This window comes from Pimephales promelas, chromosome 12, assembly GCF_988280905.1.
Source record: "Pimephales promelas chromosome 12, fPimPro1.hap1.1, whole genome shotgun sequence".
Taxonomy (NCBI): domain Eukaryota; kingdom Metazoa; phylum Chordata; class Actinopteri; order Cypriniformes; family Leuciscidae; genus Pimephales; species Pimephales promelas.
This window is the reverse complement of record NC_142780.1, coordinates 24135375-24152986: the sequence shown is the minus strand read 5'-3', so window position 1 is coordinate 24152986 and position 17612 is coordinate 24135375. Positions and strand designations below refer to the sequence as shown.

The 17612-nt window shown below is 35.8% G+C and overlaps 2 protein-coding genes across 4 annotated transcripts in view; both read left to right on the top strand.

Annotated features, from left to right (window-relative positions):
* Positions 1-17612, top strand: part of gpr20 (G protein-coupled receptor 20) — a 127968-nt gene that overhangs the window by 36171 nt on the left and 74185 nt on the right. The window lies entirely within an intron of this gene.
* dgat1b (diacylglycerol O-acyltransferase 1b) overlaps positions 1-17612 on the top strand; it is a 119282-nt gene that overhangs the window by 36184 nt on the left and 65486 nt on the right. Inside the window, exons 1-2 of one of the 3 annotated variants that reach the window (XM_089117780.1) lie at positions 1754-1824; positions 1973-2124. The exons of 1 other annotated variant lie outside the window; for it this stretch is intronic. The gene's annotated coding sequence lies outside the window, so the exon portion shown is untranslated. Of the gene's footprint in view, positions 1-391; positions 719-1753; positions 1825-1972; positions 2125-17612 lie in introns of those variants that run through there. One more of the 3 variants, XM_089117781.1, reaches the window with a different exon arrangement.

The window sequence follows — 17612 nt, the reverse complement described above, 5'->3', positions numbered from 1 at the left end:
GTACAATTGGTAAGTGACATGGTTTTATGGACTTATAGTAACTTATACGCAAGTTGATTGAGTTACAGGCTTGTGTTGCCGGTAGCTTCCGCGATGTCTTACCTGAAGATTCAACCAGATATAATAGTCTGGAAACGACACCTCCGGCCATTTGGTTGGGTCAATGGCCCAGTTTTTAATTAAATAAGGGCAATCATAACCTATTACAGTTAAATTTGCAATGTATCGTTGCCGGTCGGCAGGCATAAATGACTCGCAATATGACATTTTTGTCATTCAAATACATAGGATGGTCGCGCTGCTTTCCCCCACGCCGACCACGCCCCCCAACTATGACGCGTTGCCGACTGTATCTATGAATGCGGACGAGTGTTGCGTTTGAGTAACTGTTACTTTTTTTTTTTAACACGTGAATGTGCGCCATCGTCTCTAGTGCCTGATTTCCTCCAACACTTAACGTAACCGTTATTGTTTTTCTCTCTAGGCAACATCAACTTTGCGTTACAACGCGCATGTCCAGTGTTTGTGAATAGTCACGTGATCGGCATTTTCAGTCATTTTAATGTGGAGGTAGATCAATTCTAATACGCAGATAAAACGCAGGTGTGGACGGAGATCGTATTCGTTTTAATTATACATTTTTAAACGGAAACGCAGTTGGGTGGACGGGGCCCTGTCATAATTCAATAACACCTTCAGCATCACCACGCAGTCAAAGGTAAGAATGTGATTCTTTTACATTTACAGTGATAATTATTAAACCTATTAAACTTTTCACAATTGGTATTACCACAGTTTGTTTTTGCCCTGCCTAGATAAATCCTGTTTGCTCATTGTTCTGAATCTTTTTTTCTCTTTTTTTTTTGTAAAACCGTGAATGAGTGAGAGTAATCTTTCCTAATTATAACACATGCACATCCTCCTCTTCCCTCTGGTATCAGCTGTGCACTAATTTGATTAATGGCTATAAACAATAAGCAGAATGCGTATTTCACAGAGAAATAAACAGGTCGCTCTAGTGGCTGTGTTTGTCCTATCATGACACTGCTGTACGCTTCAGACGGACCCTCAGTCTGTCACACAGAACTACAGGCATGTCAATAGCATATCTTTATCTCATATATCAACAGAGGAGACAGGACAAACACTGAGAATTGCAGCTTTTTTTCTTCTTTGCTGAAGGTGTCATTCTATGCAGAATAGAATATTACACAGAAGCTTTTCTGCATTGAAGGCAAACATTCATTTAAGACACATTCCACGAAAATGTACATATGCAAAGTTAAAGATCAAAGTACACATTTTTGTACAAATAATTGTTTTTAAAACTATTTTCGACAGCAAAAAAAATATTTATGTTTAATTGCTCATTGTGCACATTCAGTGTAAGAACTTATTTAAATCTCTCAAACCTAATTGCACTATTGTGTAAAAATGACTCACAGTTCAGGGAGTCAACTCAGTAGTGAACTCATTAACGGCTCTGATGTTTCACTGGCAGTGTGAGTCTGATGCAAGCCGCGCCTCTAACTAATGAGGCTGCTTGAATCTTTTTCGCTGACTCATTAAAACGAACCACAAATTAAACATCACATTGTGTTTTGTTTGAAGATATGGACAGGACACACTAGCTCAAACTCTCTAACGTACTGTATAGAGCTCATCTCTATAAACTGCATAGGCCTACGGATGCACACAAAGTTTTCCTGAATGCGCTAAAAAGTTTAATTATTTTCACACATTTAATAATTTGATCCTTTTAGTCACAGTCAGGAGCCCTAGTTAATCTACAAAGCCCATCTGGAGCCAGCCAGAAGCAATAAGGTGATACATTTTCTTTAATTTCTTTATTTAGTAGCCTAAATGATAGTTTTCCTAGTTTACATGAAATGTAATTATCTATTTAATCTCTCCTTTTGCCTCAATGATAAATCATTAATTATAAAACAAAACAAAACATGTGAACCCCCAGACGTGTAGATTTGGACCCGTCGCTCTAGTTCTGCTGTAATGGAAGGAGACAGGACTGTTCTGCCTGCACTACTTTGCGGCCCATGATCCTCATTAAAGCACAGAGGTCCTTCCCGAGGCACTGAGTGAATCTGCAAAGAGAACCAGACAAAGGTAATAGCTACAGGCTGCTCCCATTGCTTTGCTCAGACCTTTTTATCAAGCCTTATTTGAAGACATCAAACCCCATAAATTGGGATGGAGGGGATGTGAGCAAAAGAGAGAGAGAGAGAGAAACGGGAAAGAATACTAGAAAGAGACGGGGGTGCATGGAAAAGGGGGAGACAATATTTAATTATTTTATTTTAAAGGGATAATTCAGGATTTAGCATTAAGCTTTGTATCAGTAGAAAGCCAGTAGTATTTTCGAATTACCGTGCTTCCCCCCCCCCCCCCTCATATCCCCCTGATATGAGAGAAAAATGAATTTTTATTCTGGAAAAAATATAGCTATGAGAAATATTGATTTTAATTGGAGGAAAACAGTTCATAAGCAGAGCTACTAAGCTACTCTGTTGACACGGTCCTGCCTTGCATCATATTTTTAATGTGAAAGTCTAAGTTGTTATATACATTAGTATGTCCCGGTACAATGCAATTTAGCACTATTTCGTTGGAAATTTATCAAATAACTCACAATGCATCAAAGCAAGCCTAGTTGTATCCAATTTTTGGATTCTGTCGCCTGTAACCGGTAGGCGTGGTTTGGGAGTGGCCTCGTAAGGGCAGCAAAGCAAGTGCATTCTGGGAGTTGTCGTCTTTCAGCCTCATGAGCAAAAAATACATTTTCTGCCTTTTCTCAGTCTAGTGCTTCAATTTTAAAAATAATTTCACATTTCTACTATATTAATGACCAATATTAAATACACATTAATCTTCCCAGAGGTGAAGTATCCCTTTAAGTTATTGTTTCGTATAATATATACAGTATATATGTTTTGTCATCATTTATCATTTATATACAGTAAATATATATATATATATATATATATATATATATATATATATATATATTATTTAAAATTATTATATGTGTGATAATTAGTGTGAATGCTTCAAGCATTCACACTCTTGAAATCCAAATCTTTCTTCTTATTATTATTATTCCGTATTCTTCCGTACGTTTTTCGGTCGCTTTCTTCTCCTCTCTACTTTGTGCTACAAAAACCATTCAAGTATCAAAATGTGCAGCTTTTCAAGGACATGTGTGCTATTACTTTTCTTTTTTATAACCTTTATAATTTTTAAATTATTAAACTTTTTGTGCATATTTTTTAAAATGGAAGTCAATGGAGAATTCTTCAAATTCTGTTTTATGCTCCTTCTGCTTTCAAAGCCTACAACTTCTGCATACTTTCAGCTATTTCTGTCATTTAAACTTTAAAATGTTGAGAAATTTGTCAGCTATTAAAGTTGTATTCAACTTTTTGATATCTATTATACTTTTTTCACAATCTCTACTTTAGTCTCATGATGTTTTTCAAGCCGTTTCTGAAATTATAATGGGAGTGAATGAGAGAGACTGTTCAGAGCTAGAGCACGTGCTAGAGTGAGCCAGCTTGAAAACTAATGCTAAAAAATAATTTTTAAATCGCTGGCCTGGCCACAATTTTCACTCTTTGGGCATAAAATTATACTTGAAACGTAGGTATTTTTGTTGTGGTTCCTCTCATGTGTTTAGTAAATCCCTGGGACTTATAGTTTTTTCTCTGTGTCCTTCCAAAGGACAAGAGTGACAGACATTCCTCCATTGGCAGCAATTATAAATTCAGGTCAAACTTTTGTGATCAGAGCAATACAAACCAGTTTTTTAACTTGCCAAAGTGGTCCCTTTTTTTAACTCTATCCACAAAAAAAATACATCACATCGTTCACAAAGGCCTTGTCTCGCTCACGGTCAGGTCATTTCGCCAATACAACCTATAGTTTTGTCTCTATTGAGGTTTGTTCGAGGCCAAGTATCAGCAATTTTGGCCTCTGTCTAAATAGGAAAGCTGATTGCACAGGTGATGCTGATTAGCAAAGATCAAAGGGAGACACACATAATTGGTCCTGTGTTCTGATTGGTGGACAGTCACTCAGCTCTTTTCTGAAGGATACTACAAGTTTTTGTTGCATTTATGCCTCTACTTCTCCTGTTCTCCCTCTCTCTTCCCTCCTCTTCTCCTCCTCCAATCCTCTACTCCTCCTGTCCTCCTATTCTACCCTCCTTTCATAATCTCTTCTCCTTTCTACTCTTCCTTTTATCCTCTTCTATCCATCTGCCTGTCTTAACTATTTGACTTTCTGTGTCCAAATGATCTATCTATCTATGTATAGACTATGTATCTATCTGTGTATCTATCTATGTATCTATCTATCTATCTATCTATCTATCTATCTATCTATCTATCTATCTATCTATCTATCTATCTATCTATCTATCTATCTATCTATCTAACTAACTAACTAACTAATCCATCTATATTTCTAACTAATCTATCTTTATTTCTTTCTAGATAATCTATCTTTCTTTCTAGCTATACTATCTTTCTTTCTAAATAATCTTTTCTTTCTAGCTATACTATCTATCTTTCTAACTGATCTATCTGTCTTTCTTTCTAACCAATATATCTTTCCTTCTTTCTTTCTAACTAATCCTTTCTTTATTTCTAACTAATCCTTTCTTTCTTTTTTCATCCTTTCAAATCCATCTTTCTTTCTAACTAATTCTTTCTTTCTTTCTTTCTTTCAAATTCATATTTCTTTCTTACTAATCATTGCTTTCTTTCTTTCTTTCATCTATCTATCGTCTATTTTTCTTTCTTTTTTCTTTATTTCTAATAATCTATCTTTCTTTCTTTCTTTCTTTCTTTTTTACTAATCCTTTCTTTCTTTCTTTCTTTCTTTCTTTCTTTCTTTCTTTCTTTCAAATCCATATTTCTTTCTAACTAATCTTTCTTTCTTTTTTTCTTTTTATCTTTCTTTCTTTCTTTCTTTTTCTTTATTTTGAATTATCTATCTATCTATCTATCTATCTATCTATCTATCTATCTATCTATCTATCTATCTATCTATCTATCTATCTATCTATCTATCTATCTATCTTTCTACCTAATCCATCTTTCTTTCTTCCTTTCTACCTAATCCTTCTTTCTTTCTTTCTTTCTTTCTTTCTTTCTTTCTTACCACCTAATTCATCTTTCTTTCTTTCTTTCTTTCTTTCTACCTAATCCATCTTTCTTTCTTTCTTTCTTTCTTTCTTTCTTTCTTTCTTTCTTTCTTTCTTTCTTTCTTTCTTTCTTTCTTTCTAATAATCTATCTATCTATCTATCTATCTATCTATCTATCTATCTATCTATCTATCTATCTATCTATCTATCTATCTATCTATCTATCTATCAAATCCATCTTTCTAACTAACTAATCCTTTCTTTCTCACTAATTCTTTCTTTCTTTCTTACTTTCAAATCCATCTTTCTTTCGAACTAATTCTTTCTTTCTTTCTAATCTATCTTTCTTTCTTTCTTTCTAACTAACTAACTAATCCTTTCTTTCTTTCTCTCTCACTAATCCTTTCTTTCTTTCTTTCTCACTAATCCTTTCTTTCTTTCAAATCCATCTTTCTTTCTAACTAATTCTTTTCTTTCTTTCTTTCTTTCTTTCTTTCTTTCTTTCTTTCTTTCTAACTAATCCTTTCTTTCTTTCTTTCTTTCTTCCTTTCTTTCTAATAATCTATCTATCTATGTATCTATGTATCTATCTATCTATCTATCTATCTATCTATCTACCTACCCCCTGTCTTTCTCTACCTTTCTTTTTTGTACTCCTTTACTTCTCTACCTCTGTCTCTTTCTCTACCCCTATATTTCTTTACCTCTGTGTCTACATCTCTACCTCTCTTTACCTCTCTAAGTAAACTTGTAGTTTTCTACAATTTTTTGGATCTTGTTTTGCATTTCAGCTTATTAAATGCATTTGAATTAAGCTTTTTTTCTTTTTTGCTCTGTTTTGCTGTTGTTTGAACTGCAATATTTTTTTTTTTTTTAAGCATTTAAGTTAAGCTTTTGAAGCATTCACACGCATATTCCGCAGGAAATGCAATTTTTCTAGTTTGAATTAAATTTGCACTTCATTCTTCATGACTGTCACAAGCCCAGTTTTGGTGGAAAGGGGGTGAGGGTCTCATCCGAGGGTGGGTGATATGTGACAGAATCTCTTTGTCAATTTCCAAGGGTGGAGAACCTCTGAAAATGTCAAGAGCTGCCTAACCTGTCACCTCAACACACACACACACACACACACACACTTGTTTAAAGGCCAGCTGAAGTGTGACTGGCCTGTGTGTCAGACAGTATAAAGCAAATGAGGGACAGTGAGCACACTGCATCAGTACGACAGCATGTGTGTCTACCAGGGCATTTTTGGGTACATTCATATTTATATGTATGCGTCTGTGTCTTAGCGCCTCTGACATCTCTAGGGGCTCTCGTTAGGAGGTTTTCCAGACTGTTTGTGTGCGGTAATGTATTTGTGCCTAAGGGACACAGCAGGGGAAACCGTTCAAGGCCTAATTTAATTGTGGCGGTACAGACAGACCTGTAACATTTCAATGGTGTACTGTAGGAGCATGTGTGTTTGTGTTTGTATGCGTGTTCCCATCTGTATTCTGTGTGCCACAAGGGCAGGGTGATATTCTGTTGATCTCTATGCTGAAGTCTCTATGATGATAAGCCTGCCCCCTTCAGAAATATTGCCTATGGTCTTTTGAGGGTCCTTTCATTTCTCCCACCCCTTTAAATCCCTCAAAGCCCTTGAATCACTGAAACTCTTTCCTGAAGATCACCCTTACAAATAAACATTCTCACTGCTATAAGCCACATCGTGTTGGATTTTGCCATGGATCAACTAAATATTAGAATTATATTTTGTTACCTGTTTGGATTTTATAAAATGTAGTATTTTATTAACTTTTTAATGCATTTCTGAATGTATTTTTTTTTTTAAATGTGAAAAGCATTATTCATGTCAAGAAAACATGTTGCTTCAATAAATGGTAATGTTAATGAATTTAACAAGATTATTTTTACACATTCAACAATATAAGTGCATGATACAATTCCATTTATAAAATATTCTAATTTCATTAATTGTAAACTTGTTTTTGTGTTCTAATATAAAACAATATAGACATCATTTGTTTTCTCATATTTGCAAGCAATTTGATGGCTCAAACATGTCAATAGTACAATTCCTGTTAGGCTAGGTGAAACTAAATAATATTACACTATCATACACAAATTTTGGGCTGGTAAGATTTTTTAAATGTTTATGAAATAAGTATTTGTGCTCTCCATTTATTTGATAAAAAATACAGTAAAATGTAGTATTGTCAAACATTAAAACAGCCGTTTTCTATTTTTAACATTTTTCAAATATATTTTATCCCTGTGATGGCAAAAGCTAAATATTTAGCAGTTATTACTCCAGTCTTCTGTGTCACATGATCAGAGGTGGACAGTAACAAAGTACATTTACTTGAGTACTGTACTTAAGTGATCTTTTGATTATTATTTTTTTCTGGAAACTTTTTACTTGAACATTTCTGTCAAGGTCCTTGAGTAGAAAGTATTAAAGTAACGCCAGTCAAGGGATGATTTTGGTTGCAGGGGTTGCATTTTGGTTGGAAATTAAAGTTGGGTTGACATCAGATTTAAGTAAACTTCCATCGTCAAATAGATGTTGGATTTTGGTTGGAAATGAAAGTCGGGTTGACGTCAGAAACCAATTTCAGTAGAGTTCTGACGTCAACCTGATTTTATTTTTCAACCACAATACAACGTCTGTCCAACGTTGGAGATTAACATCAATCTGACATTGGATTCTGACATTAACCTGATTTTCATTTTCAACATTGGGTTTGGTCTTCTAAATGTGAATTTTGCCATTGTTTTGGAGCATACTAGCTTATAGATAACAGTAAGGCTAACATATTCATACTAAAAGCAGGGCACTATTTGAGGGATCAGCCATTTGAGTGTCTGAAACCATTATAGATGTTATTGAGTGGATTTATTCAATCTCACATTCAATCCCAATACTGGAACTGTTCTAGAAATAAATTTGATATTGACATGAGGGTAGGCAGGCATAGATTCAGAAGCATAAGGTACTGCAAAGTATGACTACAACAAAACAATGCATTGACATTGGCTTTTTACTTTTGATACTTAAGTACTTTTAAAAACGACTTCTGAACTTTTACTTAAGTAAAAATCGGTCTTTACAACTTTTACTTATAACTGAGTAATATTTGAGCGGTAGTGTGTGCTTTCACTTGTCCTTTGCACAAGATCCTTCAGAAATCATTTTCATTTACTGATTTGGTGCTCAAGAAACATTTCTTTTTATCATCAGTGTTGACAAGAGTTTGTGCTGCTTAATATTTCTGGAAACCGTAAGACATTTTATTTTCTCTTTCACGAGTGAAGTAGAAATCTTTTGTAACATTATACATTTTTTTTACTATTACTTTCGATTAATAATGTGTAATGAAAGTATTACTTTCTTTAAAGTCTCATCTCTTGTAATGGTTACATACTCTTGTAATGGTTACAACTTTAAAGTCTCATCTCTTGTAATGGTTACAACCAGACAAAAAAAGAAGTTGAACTGAGAAAACAACCTCTCCTAAAACAGGCTGAAAACACAATGCTATATTTGAAAACAAGAGATTGTCAGAAATGTGCAAAAAGGCTTGTGAAGTGTAAGACGTCATGATTGTGTTGTTCTTTCAGAACACTCTTCCCATAGACTCCCTTGTATGTCAGATGGATACTATTTTAAAACAGTCACAACACTGGGAGACGTCTTTATAAAACCCATCACGCCGGTCAGAAAGCAACTGATCTGAGGCTTTATCAGCTATTGAGTCTAAATCATTATTCCCAACGTGGAGCTGTTTGATCAGTTTTAATATTTGCGTGTCAGATGGATGTCGGCTCCTGTTTGAGTACCTGAAACAGGGGCACACAGGCTTTTTTTCAGACTGACTGACGGGGAAGGTAATGAGCCTGTATTATACCTGTTACCAAAATTAGCCTCCTGCTGTTGAGTGTGCCTTTGAAGGGTTTTTCACGGCTCATTCTATAGTTATTTTACATCTTACGCTTTCTCTTGGAGGGATGACAGCCAGCTCTCTTGACCTGAGGAAAAACATGAGTGGAAGTGCGTGACAGCCAAGCAGATCTCGTACACACACATGTACACTTATACAATGTCCTCTAAAGCCTTAGTTTTAAGTGACTGCAAGGTATTTTCACACTGTCAGTCAATCACAGTTGAGAACAGTGATTCTGTGTCTGTAATGAGAGTCTACGGGACTTCAAAGGTTTACTAACACAAGGTGAACGAAAGAAGGGTCACTAGTAGGTCAGAGACGAGACTGCACACTAGAGTCATCACAAAACACACGTTAATGATGTTTTAAACCAAAAATAAACGTGACATATATGCAAGAAAGAAGGGCATGTCTTCAACATGTATAGCACATATATTTCTTAGACTATAAATGGAGAGTGATGTTGAACTTTACAAGGAATGATTGTCTTATTTCAGGTAGAAGAGAACAATAGTTCATTAGAACGTTACACTAACATCTTGCAATTATCTACACAAATGTAATAACACCGGGGCAAATTGTCACAATAGAAAGAGCTGTTTTGCAAAATTTACAGTTATGAAAAAAGGACAACTTATCCCTGGTCTCTCATCTGTTGACAATACTGGCATTGGCACTGAAAATCCAACTGGCACTGATTTTATTTTTTCTTTGCTCTGTTTGTCCCCTCCATTTTTCTTTCTGCCCCTGTTGTTTTCTCTTCCTTTCTTTTATACTCTTCCTTTGCTGCTGTATACTTATTTATTTCCTTGGAAAAAGTTGTAGAATAGATCAATCATATTTGCAGCAATACTATCTTATCCAGACTGCAGTTACTGTACATTACTGGTACTTTGTTGCTTAATGGAGGCAAATGGTTGTTTTAGTTTATTTGTGTTAGTGCTGTTAAGACTGTCCAACCTAAACTGACCTAAACTGATTTTTATCACACAGTTAAAACCCAAACCAAATTTTTTTCTGAGATTTTAACAGAGGTACGTGTGTTGAACAGCATTGAAGACCATGATAGCATCTGTTAGATTTAATAGTACGATTAAAATGGTTAAATTTGCGGGGGGTTTTCCGCTTCCGGGTTTAAAATCTTCTTCGCTGTGCGCACTGTAAGTACGTTGATGACTCATCGGTGTCTCATAATTTTCTTATCCTATGAGAAGACATTGTCTCTTAATTATTCATGACACCACGTGGATCTTTCCAATGACAGACATCATGTCAAACTGTGATATCGCGTAGTAGATGAGAGAGGCAATCATGGGACGCAAGTGTTTGTTTTCATGGTGCAAAAGTCCAAGTGGGTTGAATATTTTTCCCCGCGATGCTGCCAGGGCTAGACTCTGGCTCTGGACGGTTTGCCATTCAACCACGGACACATCTCGCAAGTGTCTGTGGTTGTTGTTTTTTTTGTTTTGTTTTGTTTTTTTGTTTGTTTTGTTTTTTTCGTGTTGGACAAACTAATTTGAGTGAAGAAAATTCGAGGTGCAGTTGTGAAAATCAGGATGCATACTATGCTGTTGATTACATTTACGTGACACACTACACCTATGCATAAAAAATATACTTAAGAATGTACTTTGTACTGTAAATGTAAAAAATGGGCGTACATATCATCTCACTAGATGTCACACACAGTGAGACATCTGATCAGTCCTAAAACTAACCACGAGCATAATTAACATTTTAATACAAACTTTTGCAATTCACACAATTAGACTGATGTATTTCTTTGTTAATGACAGTCTTAAATTTCTCAACATCAATGTATCTCACTAAGATTTTCCCCCTGGTAAGACTAGTCTATTTTTATAACATTTAAGGCTTTCATATGCTCCACATCTACAGCCCCATGTGTACTGTTGTATTTGAGTCCAGACTCAGCACTTCTGTTCTGCTAACACATCACTGCCCCCTTCATCATGAATCCTTGCACATTTCTCACCTGCACTCCGTCACAATGGCGTACTGGGCAAAATATGCTAAGCACGCATAACCGCGTGCAATCAATAATGGTGTGCATGCTTTCGGCATTTTGCATGCATGTGGATCCACGGAGGGAGGATGAATGCGAGGCTGTTTAATACATCAGCCCATTGTGCGCTTGCAAGGTTGGAAGCATAGCTTAAGGACGCTGAGTGAGTCTGTCATGATGAACTGCGAGGGGCGGTTGTACGTTATCCCTTTAATGGAAAGATGGATGGCTTCTTTTATGGTTAAATTAAATATGTTTTAAACACTCATTGATTAAATGTACCTTGTTTCTGATAGGTAAAACAAAAGCAAAATCCATTACGAACATCAAAGAGATCAAAATTCTAAATTCTGTCTTTGTTTATTGAGTTGATGTGATGCATTTTTAATACAATGACCACAGCTCTTCCCCGTTCACTTTCATTGTATCTAAAAATTCAGCTTGAACATTCAGCTAATGGTCTCTTTTTTATGCTCCGCATTAAACAGTTTTTTTTATTATTGTTACCAATGTGCAATCTTCTGCTATTTACTTCCTCTACCTTTTAAAAGGAAACTTAGTGAGAAGCTGAGACTGATTCCAAAAACTACACACTCTCAGTCAGCAGTGTGATAGAGTCATGAGTGTTTGACAGATGGCAACATGGGACCGCTGCTAAAAGCGGGTGCGAGCCTGAGAAAAGGCCTACCTGTTTTAATTAGGCAGGAATGCATCTCTAAGCACAGCTGTGCGCTCTCACACACTGTCTTTGCTTTTGTCGGGCCAGCTGTGAGACAGGCCTTCCTGTCAGTTCAACAATCTTTCCGTGCGGAGAGGCTGATCAATTCCTCTCCCTCGAGAGGTGAGTGCACAGAGAAATCGGTGTGAAACAAAGACCTGTGTGCCATTCTACATCCATGTTAACTTTTGCTTTGTTTGCAGTGGTCAGACTTCATACAAAATTGAATGTGTATCTGACACCAGGCCTAATCTGAAACTACAATTTGTCTTATAATTCACATTAAAATAAACATTCGGTCATAATTTACTGATTTACTCACCCTCAAGCTGTATGATTTTTTTCCTTCCATGGAACCTAAATTATGAACCTAAGTATTATATAAAGTGAAAGAAGACTATGGCTGTCAAATGTTTCCTAAAAGCGATCCATATGGCTATACTGCAAAATTTCTGAAGCCAAAAGCTTTGTGTTCAGAATAAATGTATAAAAGATTTTCAGTGAATAACTGGGCTGTTATTTTTAGCAATTATTTTATAGCAATAATTTTTTTTTTAAACTAGATTTTCTTTTTTTAAAGTAGCGATTCATTTTTCAAAAGTAGAGATTCCTTTTTCAAAAGTAGCAATTCTTTTTGAAAAAGTAGTGATTCTTTTTTTTCTAACGTAGCAATTCTTTTTGAAAAAGTAGTGATTCTTTTTTTCTAAAGTAGCAATTCTTTTTGAAAAAGTAGTGATTCTTTTTTTCTAAAGTAGCAATTCTTTTTGAAAAAGTAGAGATTCATTTTTCTAAAGTAGCAATTCTTTTTGAAAAAGTAGCAATTCTTTTTTGAAAAAGTAGAGATTCCTTTTCCAAAAGTAGCAATTCTTTTTGAAATAGTAGTGATTCTTTTTTCAAAAGTAGCAATTCTTTTTGAAAAAGTAGCAATTCTTTTTGAAAAAAGTAGCGATTTTTGGAAGTAACGATTCTTTTTGAAAAAAGTAGCGATCCTTTTGATAAAAGTAGCGATCCTTTTGAAAAAAAAGAAGTGAATCTTTTTGGAAAAGTACCGATTCATTTTTTTTTAAAAAGTACTGTAAAAAATTAATTCATATTATCTCAATATTATTGTCAATATTATCATATTATTATCATAAATCTCGTATTAGTTTATAAATGGCTTTGTCGCTTCCTTTCTGAATAAAGGTTTAATTTCTATCAAATAAAATCTAACTGACCCCAAACTTTTAAAACGGTAGTGTAGAAAATAAAAAATAATATTAATTTTAGGGTGAAATATTGATTCAATTAATTTTAAATATGTCATCAAGTCTTTTTATGTAGGTAGGAGAAAAAGACCAAAACTTATAAGAGAAAAAGATCATCAGAGATGACTTCAGTAGCATTTTTATACAGTGTGGCTTACAGTGCATTCAAGTTATACAATATACACATTTAGTGTTGCAGAGTAGTCACCATAATTGACAAGTTGAGCTGATACTTGAAGGCTGTTTTCTCTTATGTGTTTTTCTGCAGTCCTTTATAGGTTACTTTCTCTGGTTTATTTGTAAGAGTGAGAGGTGTGTGGATGCTACGCTCTGCTCCTTTGGATTCTGGTTACTGGTGTGAAAAATAGGAAGGGCAGCAGGACCAAGTTATCTGTACAAAAAGGAAACAGGTGATACACTCAAACAGAAATAGACAAAACTTAGATCCCATAAATGTGTTGAATCAGTGAACCAAATGGTTCAGACCGGCATTTGAAGTCTCTATGTTGAAGTACTGGCATGATTGTTCTAGTGACCCAAAAAAGGCCAGGCCTTGTCATACATTTCTCTCAGGAATACATCCCTATGATCGGACAAATGCCAGCAGACATGGCTAGGTCTCTTTGTCAGCACAGAACGGAGTCTGGCAGAAGGTGTTAAGTTCACATTAAACAGAAAGGCTTAAAAGGTTAGTTCACCAAAAAATGACATTAGTGTCATTAATTACTCACCCACATGTTGTTCCAAACCCGTAAGATCTTTGTTCATCTTCGGATCACAAATGAAGATATTTTTAATGAAATCCTGGAGGTTTCTGACCCACATAGGTAGCAACATCCTTGCAACTTTCAAGGCCCAGAAAGGTAGTAAAAACATTGTTAAAAAGGTCCATGCAGTGGATTTGCCTCCGATTATTTGCATTTGAATACTGTTCACTCTCCGTGGGTGTGGTCACAAAACGTAATAAGCTATAATGAGCTGAAAAGAAAATGACTGACATCTCTCTCTTTTCATACAGATTACATCAACTGAGAATGTTAGTTTTTTATATAAATGACTTCATTTAAAGATGAGAATTCAAGCTTCATGCCTGTATTCCTGCTTGACTGAGTATTCGCTGAGTTACAGTTCATTTTCGGACGCGTTTCAGAATGGACTTCACTGACAAAGAGAACGCAGAACTTGCAGAACTTCAAAACATTAAGGTTGAACCACTGTAGTCACATTGACTATTTTAACGTTGTCTTTAGTTGCAATGACGTTCCTGACTATGTGGGTTCAGAAACATCTCGAATTTCTTCGAAAAAAATCTTCATTTGTGATCCAAAGATTAATGAAATTCTGTCGGGATTGTTCATTTTTGGGTGAAATAGCGCTTTAAAGTATTAGTCCACCAAAAAATGATAATCCTGCCATCATTTACTCACCCTCTTGTTGTACAAAACCTGTATGACTTTATTTCTTCACTAAGACAAAATAGAATATTGTTTGAAGAACTTTAGGGTCCAAACTAGATTGTCTGATGTATTGCTTTGCTGGACTATTGACTTCAGTTCATTGTCATCTGGGAGCAAAGTTATGAACAATATTTACAGCAGATAGCTTAAGTTAATCCTATTACAGCTGAAACTGAAGCTTTTCTGAGCACATGTGTTTGTGAGACATTCTCTCTGTGAGTTCTAAAGATTTAATACCAGTCCCACAGGCCTAATACCAATCATCAAGTCTATTACACTTCTATTGGGTCAACTGCTTATGAAACATGTTTTGATTGCTTTTAAGTGTGAAATGTTGACTTTGAATCTTGTGTGTGTTAGCGGTGTGGCGTATTTAATGAAACGGAATGATTAAATAGTCAAATATCATCGACAATTTCTGTTTCTAAACGCCACAGAGGGTTTAGGTAACAATCAGAATGGTGAATTGAGTTTAACATGCCAGGCGGCGGAATAGACCTCTCACAAACTTAATTATGCTACATAGTCTCAGAGGAAACTTCAAATGCTTACAAGGCAACAATGCCTCCAAACCAAACTGTTCCTAATTTATTGAAATATTTGTTTTACTTTTACAGGCTAAAGCTCTGCTCTGACTTGTTACATAAAAGATAATTTTACAGCTGTTATGTTGTATTAATTTCAAGTGCCTTCTTGTTGAGCTGTATTTGTATCTCTTTATACCTTTATTCACTATCCAGTGCCATGTTATGTCAACCTGCAGTGCATTTATTTTTATATCCCCTCAGTTAAAGATCTGCACAAGTAAATTGCCGTAAATGTGCAGTTTGTCGTGCCACACTGTTCACTAAACCCCACTATGTGTGATATTGAATCTGTATCGTTGCCGCAAGGTTCTCCAGAACTTCCTCTGAGTAAAGCTGTGCTAATTTGCAGCCGGCTAGAGTGTCATTCCAAATTTACATTCCCAATGACATACAGACTTAACATGCTGTAGGTTTCTCTGCACACTGTGGGGGAACATTATAGCCTCAAGACCTAAGTCAAACAATAAGGACAGGAAGTTCCATCACTTCTGTCCTTCAATCAGGTGCTCCACCGGTGCCGCTATGTGACAGAAGGGCTTGATTGGCCCAAAGCATCACCCAGTGCTCGGTAGGACACCAGAGGACACTGGGAAGGACTGTGGATCCATAGCCAACAGGAGAACAGGATAAAAATACTCTGCTGACAAGTCAATTAATCAGGGTTTGAAGGTGTTGGGGTAGAGGAGAAGAGTCATGAGGTGAAGATCAGTGGGTGTTTACAGGTTCAGAAGGAAATTAGGTAAGAATGGTGACATAATATCAGTTGTTTTACCCTTGCGCCAGACCTACACTTTCAGTCGTAATCTATGACGATCCACAATCAAATATTAATTATTATTTAAAACTATAACATGAATCATAAACCAGTTCAATATTTTTGATGAAAAAATAATTTATTTCAATTTTTGAAAATGTTTAAATATACCTCAGTTGAGGCATAGTTTCCAGGTACAACAAACTATTTTGTCACCAAGTTTTTTTTTTATTTCCCCAAATGACAGCAGCGTCACTCAAGAGCTTAAGCAAAACATGAGACTTGATGTGTGGAAAAAATAAAAAATAAATAAATTCCAGTACCATCCAAGTCATTTCCAAACTGCGATTTTGTCAAATAATGCGAAAAGTTTTTATTTACGTGTGTACTTTATATTAAAGGATAATTCTGGTATTTAACACCTTGAGTCTATTTTTTAGTTTGTTTTGAATGAAATAGAGTGGTGGACTTGGAAATTTTGACAATGGGTCCTGTCTCGACTTTTTTACTTTTTTTTTTGAATCGCCTGTGACCGCTTTAGGCTGTCTATGGGCATGCACAAACATGTCCATTAAACAAACCTTAACGTTCATTTTCAAAACAGTGCAACTCACTGAGCTGTTGGTGGTGTGTAGTGTAGCGAAATACTGTTTCTGTCGTGTTTTATTTGTCATTTTTTAACATCGCATTAATGTCTGCTGGAGGACTCGGTGCTCGTTGATATTACTGTGCTAGCTACCGGAAAAGGAAAGGGGTCTGTTTACATTTGGTTATAGTCTTTTCGCTCGGTCCTCCATCTCTCAGAAGGCTTTTTTTTACGGTGCGCTAGACACCGTGTTCCATACAGCGTCCTGGTTGTCGCCATCAAGTGGTCGGGAGTGTGCTAACGCTTCAGACTCAAATATCGAGCGGACGTTTATACGCGGTTGTGGGGTATCTGAATAAATAGTTCCACAATAGCGAACAACACGGATTGAAAGCATACATTGCGCCGATATATTTGTTTTTAATCATCAACGGACACCCCCAACCACTCGGTGAGTTGCACAGTTTTGAAAATGAACGTTAAGGGTTGTTTTATGGACATGTTTGTGCATGCCTATAGACAGCCAGTCTAAAGCTGTCACAGGCGATTCTAAAAAAGTCTAAAAGTCGAGACAGGACCCATTGTCAAAATTTCTAAGTCCACCACTCTATTTAATTCAAAACAAACTACAAAATAGACTCAAGGTGTTAAATACCGGAGTTATCCTTTAAAGTAGTGACGACTCTTTTGTTCAAGGAATTATTGAATAGGAAAATATTAATGGAAGCACTTATTTATATCCATCTGTTGTTGATTGGATGGAGGCAAATCTGAATGCAAGAAAAGGGGCAGGGTTTAAACTAACTAAATTATTGGATAGTCCGGCAAATATCAACATGGAGTTATGACATTTTGATTAAAAATTACAAAGTCAAAACATATGCATATTAATCAAGCACATTGTGGGTCGTGGGTCGGCAGTCGGGACAGGCATTGTGGAAGAACTGGATAGCAGGGAACGGATGGTGTATATTTATTTTCTGAAAAATGTGATGAAATTGTTGTACCTCTCTTCTGTGGCTTCTGAATGAGAGTGAGTTTGTGGTTTGAGGATGTCATGTAGGGTAGAGAAAAGTTGCTTGGAGTTGCCAGGGTTGGTGTTGATAATGTTGGAATAGAACTGTGAAC